At 44.7% G+C, this 8,330-nt stretch overlaps 1 long non-coding RNA gene across 1 annotated transcript; it reads right to left on the bottom strand.

Moving 5' to 3' along the window:
• Positions 1-2,017: 2,017 nt before the first annotated feature.
• LOC103641197 (uncharacterized) lies at positions 2,018-2,844 on the bottom strand. Its single transcript, XR_560169.1, has 2 exons — positions 2,257-2,844; positions 2,018-2,183 (listed from the first exon to the last, which is right to left on the bottom strand). It is a non-coding gene; the product is annotated as an uncharacterized lncRNA (long non-coding RNA).
• Between the last annotated feature and the right edge of the window lie 5,486 nt (positions 2,845-8,330).

The raw sequence follows: 8,330 nt of genomic DNA, 5'->3' as shown, positions 1-8,330 counted from the left end.
TACAATAAAAGAGTAGAGGCAAGAGCTCGTCCGTATGTCATGATAGAAGGGGAATTATACAAACATGGAGTTTGCGCTCCGCTGCTCAAGTGCTTATCTAGAGCCGAAGGTATAGAATTGATGAAAGAGATACATGCAGGCCTGTGTGGATCCCACATCGGATCCAGGCCGTTACTTGGAAAAGTGTTCCGCCAAGGTTTTTATTGGCCGAAGGCAGCTTCGGATGCAGCGGAGTTAGTCCAAAAGTGCGAAGGTTGTCAAAAATGTGCAAGAGATCAAAAGCAACCTTCGTCTTTGACACAGCTGATACAACCCATCTGGCCATTGCAAAGATGGGGCCTTGACTTGTTGGGTCCATTACCACCGGCCCAAGGGAATCTAAAATATGTTGTAGTAGCTGTGGAGTATTTTTCCAAATGGATTGAGGCGAAGCCATTAGCTACAATAACTTCGGCCACTGTCCAAAAGTTTTTCTGGCAGAACATTGTCTGTCGCTTCGGAGTACCGAAGGCCATCACTGTAGACAATGGAACGCAGTTCGACTCCGAGGCTTTCAGAAACTTTTGTGATCAAATTGGAACGAAGATTCATTTTGCATCAGTCAGGCATCCGGAGTCAAATGGGCTTGTTGAAAGGGCCAACGGCATTATAATGACAGGAATAATGAAGCTAATCTTCAATCAACCCAGGGGAAAGTGGCCAGACCAGTTAACCAAAGTGGTGTGGAGCCACAATACAACAGCATCAAGGTCTACAGGCTTTACCCCATTCAAGTTATTATTCGGAGACGAAGCAATAACCCCGGAAGAAGCCAAAGCTGGATCAATAAGAGTAGTAGCTTCGGCAGAATCAGGTCCCGAAGATACTTGCCTTGTGGAAAAGGATGCTTTAGAAGGGATCAGGCTTCAGGCCGTGGAGAATATCAATAAATATCAGGCTGAAACAGTTAAATGGCGAGATAGAAAAGTCCGGCTAAAAAATATTGAGCCGGGACACTTGGTGCTTCGGAGAGTGGCTAACCCAGATACAGTGGGTAAGCTACAGTTGAAATGGGAAGGACCATTCTTAGTAGTATCTTCGTCAAGGCCTGGATCGTACAGATTGAAGGACATGGATGGCAACGAAATTCCAAGGTCTTGGAATGCGGATGAGCTTCGGCGATACTATGTATAACATGATGTAATTTTTCATGTTTTTTCTTTTCTTTTTCATGGTACCCTTTTCCTTTCCGAAGGGGGAGAAAGGTTTTTAATGGGGCCATCATGTGTAATTTCCTTTTTTAGTCTTATAAGAGCAAAATCCCCCAAAAAATGTAAATGTAACAGCTGAGAACGCACCATCGAGTGCAGAAACTGAAAAAGAAAAAAGAGAAGAAGCTCCAAAGACGTCCCTAAGGGGATGCAGAGCTCTCAGCGAAAAGTCAACGCTGGTACCGTCTAAGTAAAAGACGAAGAAGCTCCAAAGACGTTCCTAAGGGAATGCAGAGCTTATACCGCCTAAGTAAAAGGCGAAGAAACTCCAAAGACGTTCCTAAGGGAATGCAGAGTTTATACCGTCTAAGTAAAAGACGAGGAAGCTCCAAAGTCGTTCCTAAGGGAATGCAGAGCTGATGTGTGGTTGATTCCAAGGAAATAATGGTTGAGTGTGGCTTCGGTTATATGTTTTGGACATTCATTCGCACATCACATTACATCATAGCATTTGCATTCATAAGCATTCATTCATGGCATCTGTGTTACTAAGTGGTTGCTTCGGCAAAAAGGAGAAGTATTCTTTTATGTTCTGGAGTGTACAAAAAAGAAAAGCTTCGGCAGAAAGAAGAAGTAGTCTTTTATGTTTTGTACAAAAAAGAAAAGCTTCGGCAGAAAGAAGAAGTAGTCTTTTATGTTTTGTACAAAAAAGCAAAGCTTCCGCAGAAAGAAGAAGCAGTCTTTAATGCTTCGTTGTGTACGAAAAGAAGGGAAGGTGTTTTTTCGCCTTCGGCTCAAAATATTGATTTCGTCCACATCAAAGCGTCTTAATAAAAGGGTAAGGATATATTACAAGGTATGTACAAAGTTCCTTGAGAACGGTTTAATTGTATCTACAACAAGTTGTTCCAAATTTTCTAGCCTACTACTACTAATCTTCTTCAGGCTTCCGCTTCGGCGGCATATTCTTTAATCACCTTCAGCTTCGTCATCCTACATGAATCCAGGTATCCAGAGTAAAAATCAAGTATGAAATAGAAGGTAAGTACAAAGTAGGATTTCTTACTGGTTCAAGATGACTTCGAGCTTCGTCTCCAGCCTTCTCCCGCCCGCCTTTTGTCCATATCATTTTTATAAATCTATTTGAGATACTTCGGGCGAGGTCAGGTATATCGTCCAGGATTGATGGAGACAGGGTGAAGTTGGGCCTGTTGACGATCTTTCCATGCTCGCAGCCAGCCTTCAGGAATGCTGCAGCAGTACCCCGAGAAGCTACCCAGGCACAGAAGTCCCCGTGCCCAGCTATAACTTCGTCAAGTTCTTCAATTTCAGCTTCGATATGATCGAAGGCTTTTGGTAAATCTTCATCCGAAGGGGTAAATTTCCCGCTGCTGGCTCCAACTGAGTAAAAGATCTTCTTTAGTTGTTGGATACAATTGTTGCTAAAATTCAAACATTTATCCTGAAGGCTTGTTAATGATTTCTTCAAATTTGAGTTGGCTTGGACTTCGGCTTCAAGTTTAGAATTAAGCTCTAGCTTTTCCTGTTCAAACTGTTTTGATTGACCGATAAGCTTCGAATTCAATTCTGATATTTTAGCTTCGGTCTCTGCCAGCAAGCCTTCGGTTGATTGAAGTTCGAAGTCTTTCTTTTCGATAATGGCTGATTGTTCTTTTATTTTGCTCTCTAAATTTCCAATTATAGCTTCGTGTTTTTTGTCCTCCAAATCCTGCTGCATCTTCAGAGCTTTGCTCAGTAGCATGCTCTGCACAAAAACAGTTTTCGTTAGTAACACTTTCATTATCCAAAGCAATAAGGAACAGAGAAAAGATTGTTTACCTTGAAATTGGAATAAAATAAGCTGCCGACGATATGTTGTCGTCGGTAGCGGCTGATATCTGTCTCTAGCTTCGGAAAACCGATACTCTTTGACAGAGTACCGATGACCTTAGCTCCGGTTTGGTCTCGAATGCAGCCTAATTTTTCATCGTCCACACCTCCGAATAGAAGAGCTCCTGGCCTGTATCCGCAAGATTTGGCATAGTCTTTTAGCTCTTCTATTTCGTCCTCCGAAAGTTTTTGCCCAATTAAATTTCGAAATGTGTAGGCTTCGTCGTCCGAAGCGACTTCGGCTATTCCTTTCCCCTTCTCAGGCACTGCGGCCACGACTTTTTTAGCAGCAGCGGCAGCTTCTTCTGCAGCCATGTCTTCTAAAATTTTGTCGATATTCTCAATGGTAGTCTCTAAGTTCACATCTTCGGCTGTAGCGGCTTCGGTAGCCGCGACCTCCGGAGGTGCGACTTCGACGTTTGTTGTGTCTTCAGTAGCTGCTGTTTTCTGAATTGATGCTCTCGGTGGCGTCTTGTCAATAACTTCTGTTACGGCAATAATTCTTTGCCTTTTTGCTTTGGTTATCTTCGTTTTTTCCGGCTCCGCCACCTTTTGAAAAAGCTTCGTCAGTCGAGGCCCTAATGGACTTAGCTTCGTGGGCATGGGTTCAGTCATTACCTTTAGAATTTCCTCCACGTCGCTGGTAGAAGGTGGTGTGGGGGTCCCCTCTTCTTCGGATAGTTTTCGCTTTGGAGTTGATATTTTTCTCTTGACAATTTTCTTCTTTTTTGGTGGTTGTTCTTCATCCTTGTTTAAAGCTTCGGCCTCTCTTTTTCTTCTCTGGCCCTCAGCACCCTTGTTCAGCTGCGCATAGTCAGGATATTCGAAGCCCAGTGCATCAAACACTCGGTTCAGCCTTCGCTTCGGACGGGTGCCGAAGGCTGCTGTCATCAGTTGATCTTCTTTTTTCGAATAATTTCCAAGAATTTCATTACACATCACCTCAACTGTGTCCAGCCACTCTTGGCAGGGCTTCTTAAAATATTTCTTGAATCTGAAGTGGTAAGGAAGTCGGACAAGATCCCCTTCCTTCTTCTCCCCCTTTAACTTTGGCATTTCCCATTTTTTCAGAGTAGGGAAGACTTTGAATGCTAAGAATTCTTGAACCAGATCCCTGGTACCAATATGCTCTGCAATGATTCTGAATTCATCCATTGCCCGTTGAGTTTGACCCTCTGGTGTCATGTTGCAGTGGGGTCGGGTTTCTCCGAAAGTTAGCTCGAGTGGACTTTGCACAAGCTTCTCCTTGTCCTCATCAACCTTGACATAGAACCATTCTGATTTCCAGCCTGCCGGCCATTTGCTTCGGTAGCTAATTACAGGAAATTTTGCGGTTTTCCGGTAGGCAAAATTGTAGCAACCGAAGTTTTCATGAAGCCCATCTTTTCTGGCCTTTGTTTGATAATGCAATTCATGAACTCGACAGAAACTGTCAGCAAAAGGCTCCACTGCTTGGCTTCGGAGGGCCCAAATATAAACGCTAAGCCTAACAATAGCGTTAGGAGTTAACTGGTGAAGGTAGATGCCAAACCTCTTCAATATCTCCGCAACAATCTCGTGAACAGGGAATCTTAACCCAGCCTTTAAAAAGCTTTTGAAGATGACAACCTCGTCCTTCTCTGGCTTCGGGGTGGTCTCTTCTCCCCCGAAGCGAAGTAGCTTCTTCTGATCTTCACTGAAAAAACCTGCTTTCACCATCTTGGCGAGATCAACCTTTGAAACAGTCGATTTTCCGAAGTCTAGGTGGCTGGGTTTGCTGGGCATGGCAATACGGTAGTCATCTTCGGAGTCGGTTTCTTCAATGTTCCCTTCTCCTTCGGCAGCTGTCGGGTTTGCTTCGGCAGCAGGCATTTCTTCCGCAATCACCAGTCCGGAGCGTTGCATCGCTTCGGAGATGGGCACAGTCTCCGAAGCTTCAGTTTCGTCCCCCTCACGCTCAACCCTAGCTGTAGAGCGAACTCTGGCCATTTGATTATGAACTTGTGAAACTTTAATACTTTTTTCTCCGAAGCAGGCTTCAAGATGGAGCTTCGTTCAAGCCTGACAAACAAGCTTCGGTGATGGTTAAAAATTTTGGCAGCAAAACAGTGCAAATAGCAGTAAATGCTGTGGTAACTTCACACCTACTCGTCTGTTTATATAGTGCTGCAGGTAAGAAGGCGAAGCGGCAGGGTTTTTACACCAGGCGGGCAGTAACTTGTACTCGCTGCGCAGTGGACCGCAAAGACCAAACAGTGACTCTGCAAGGTGGGACCGACACGATCTCGGGAAATGAATCGTTTCTCGGCAACGAGCTCAGGGAAGGTGTTTTTTGGACCTTCGGCTTCCCGAAGCTTGAGAGGATTTTTTCACGGTTCAAGCTCGTTACGAAAAACGATCTAGCGCCGCGAAAGGGGCTACTGTTGGGGCCATGCTTCGTTGCGCCGAAGGTCTTGCGCGAAGAAGCAGCTTCGGCTGAAATCGTCCCCAGGAAATGGCCGAAGGTTCCTTTTTATAGAGCTTCGGCGTTACAAACCGACATAAAGATAGAATGACCTTTTTATCCATAGAGGTCTAAGATAATGTTGTAAACTTTTGTAAAGGGCATAATTGTAATTCGTCATAGGCTGCGTCCTGTGTCTATAAATAGATGAACAGTACCCCCGTACTGTTCACGCGAACCTGTCATTTGCCTTCGCATCACACTTGTATTCTTCAAGACCGAAGGTACATTTGTAATTTGAAGTCATTTACATTCGTTTATAATAATAGAAATGGAGATGATTTTATGATAACATTTAAATATTTTCATATCTAATGATTTATATGAATGCTTCGTTCCTCGTTGTCATGCTTACGAAGGTACGTCCTTCGTAACCTTCGTCCGAGATACTTTATATTCCAAAGGGATATAATGTTATGGAGGACGAAGGACTTTTACACTTAACATTTTCTATGTTGCCTTGTTCTTAATTCTTAGCATTTGAGAACAAGTCCCCAACAGAAGCTTTACCGTAAATAGGGATTAATGGGGTGAAACCTAACCCAAGTTGAGAAAACCTAAAAGCTTTAGGGTAATAGTTATAAAATATCCCTAAGAATAAACTTGAATCACATTTATACCCCTAAGGTACCAAAAACCCTAATTGGAACCCTGGAAAACCCTAAAACCAAACCCTAGGGGCCTATGTGCAAAATTAGTCCACTTTTGGGCTAAAGTGCAAAAACCAAGCCAAATAAGTATTTTAAGTCATTTGGTTCACAAATATGTGGACTTGAAAGCCAAACCCTAAGTTTTGGACTTAAATGCAAAATGGACCTCACTTAGGTTTCATTCTAAGTCTGAAATTCAGTGTTGAGGACTCCACTTTGGAGCCCTGTATCTTTTGAAATATAGGGTTTTTGGCCAAAGTGACCACAACAAGTTTGTAGCCCAATTATAGGAGAACAACTTTGTTTAAGAGTGCAAGCCATGTTCTTGTAAGAAAATGGGAGATAATCATGCCCAAACTTTGGCTGTCAGGAGGATTAAGTCTGAAAATCAGACTGACAGTGACATTGGATCATCTTTGGAAACAGTTTATGACTAATCTAGTAAGAATTTGCCCATGGCTGCTGTAACAAAGATGAAGATGGTATATTGGACACAACAACTTTGTTACATACGGTTGGTTTAGTCACCATACAAAAATTGGAGAAAATCGACCCTGAATATGGGCTGTCAGGTGCTCTGATGGGAGCTCACGATGGTACAGTGCCCTAACCGGATCAGATCGGCCGTCATAGAAAAGATCTCACCGCCGGTGGCTTTCCGCCGTGATTCACGTCGCCGGCGTCATGATTCGCGCTCGGGTATGTGGATAACTTCGCGGCGTCAAAAGATCGTCACCGCCCGTGACCTGGACGCCACTCCGACTAGCCGTAGTCTATCTCCCCTGGCTCACCGCCCGCGGTAAAGTGCCCACCGCCGCCGTGCCCTCGTCGTTGGCCACCGCGTGTCCCAATCGCGCCATTGCATTGCCGTGACCTCCTCTAAACTCCCCGTAGACCACTAGAGTTACTGCCACGCTATAGGACACGTATTCACCGTGCTAGGCTTCTTCCTCATCTCCGGCCGCCACCGCGCCATCGTCAATTCAAGCGCCACCGCTCGCTCCGCCTATAAATTGATCCCCCGGCCAGCTGCTCTAGGTCGTACCAAAGCCACAGCCAGCACTCCCGTCTCCGATTAACCCCCATAGCCAGAGAATTGCTCATTTCCCCCAACTTCGTTCTCCGCCACCGTGAAACGAGCCTCACCGTCGCCAGCCATACTCCGGCCAGTTCCCGTCTTCTGCTCCCTTGTTTTAGCGTTCTCATGCATCTGCGATGCTCCCCGACCCCTTTAATCGAACTAGACCGCCACCCATCACCGGGAACACGGCTGTCTTGCCGCGATGCTCACGGCCACCGTGGCCAGAGCTCCGTAGTTGATTATAAGCGCAATTAAGTTAGGGGAAATGATCATGGTAACCCCGATTTCATGTCCGCCGCTCGGAGAACCCAGCCATTGTCCCAATCGACCGGTCCAGAACCTCGCCGGAGCGTCCCTGCGACCACCGCCGTCGTGGACCTCTCCCTGTGAAGACTTAGAAGTTGGAGGGCTCTTCAGCAAAATGTCAGTGACTGTGTTAAATAGTGAAAGGCCTCGTTCGCCGTTAGTTAAAACCCCAAGGGCCCCTGTGCAAATCTGCCGTCGCGCGCGGGCGCGGGCGCGCGCTTCCTGCGTTGTGGGGCCGGTTCAGGCCGGAATCAGCCCAACACTATTGAATATTTTCCTTTTTCTTTTTCGGGAAAGCTTTAGAAATATGTAGAAAAATGTAGAAAAATGCTAAAATTGTGAAACTAATTTTCCTAGGCTTGTTATTTTCCCTAGAATTTAGTAAAAATAGTTTTGTGATTTTTAGTGGAAATAAGAAATTTTAAGGTATTTAAAGTAGTTAAAAGTATTAGTTATGGATTTTTAGAAAATAATTGGTAAGTCCATAAATGCCCAAACTTTTTATGGGAATTTAAAACAATACTTAGAAGCTTTGGGTACGATTTGAGTTGATTTGGACCTTGTTTGATCACCAAACCCAAAACCACCCCCTGCCCTATGAACTCCTTTACCGACTCCAGAAACCCTAAGTTCTCGGAGTTCCGTGAAGGAAAGTTGTATTCAAGACATAGATAATAAGTTTAAATTATCTTTGCATCCTCATGAGCATCCCATGGCATCCATTCTTATAC

The sequence above is a fragment of the Zea mays genome, chromosome 10 (genome assembly GCF_902167145.1).
Source record: "Zea mays cultivar B73 chromosome 10, Zm-B73-REFERENCE-NAM-5.0, whole genome shotgun sequence".
NCBI lineage: Eukaryota > Viridiplantae > Streptophyta > Magnoliopsida > Poales > Poaceae > Zea > Zea mays.
Note: the sequence above shows the minus strand (reverse complement) of the source record. Positions and strands in the feature narration are given on the sequence as shown.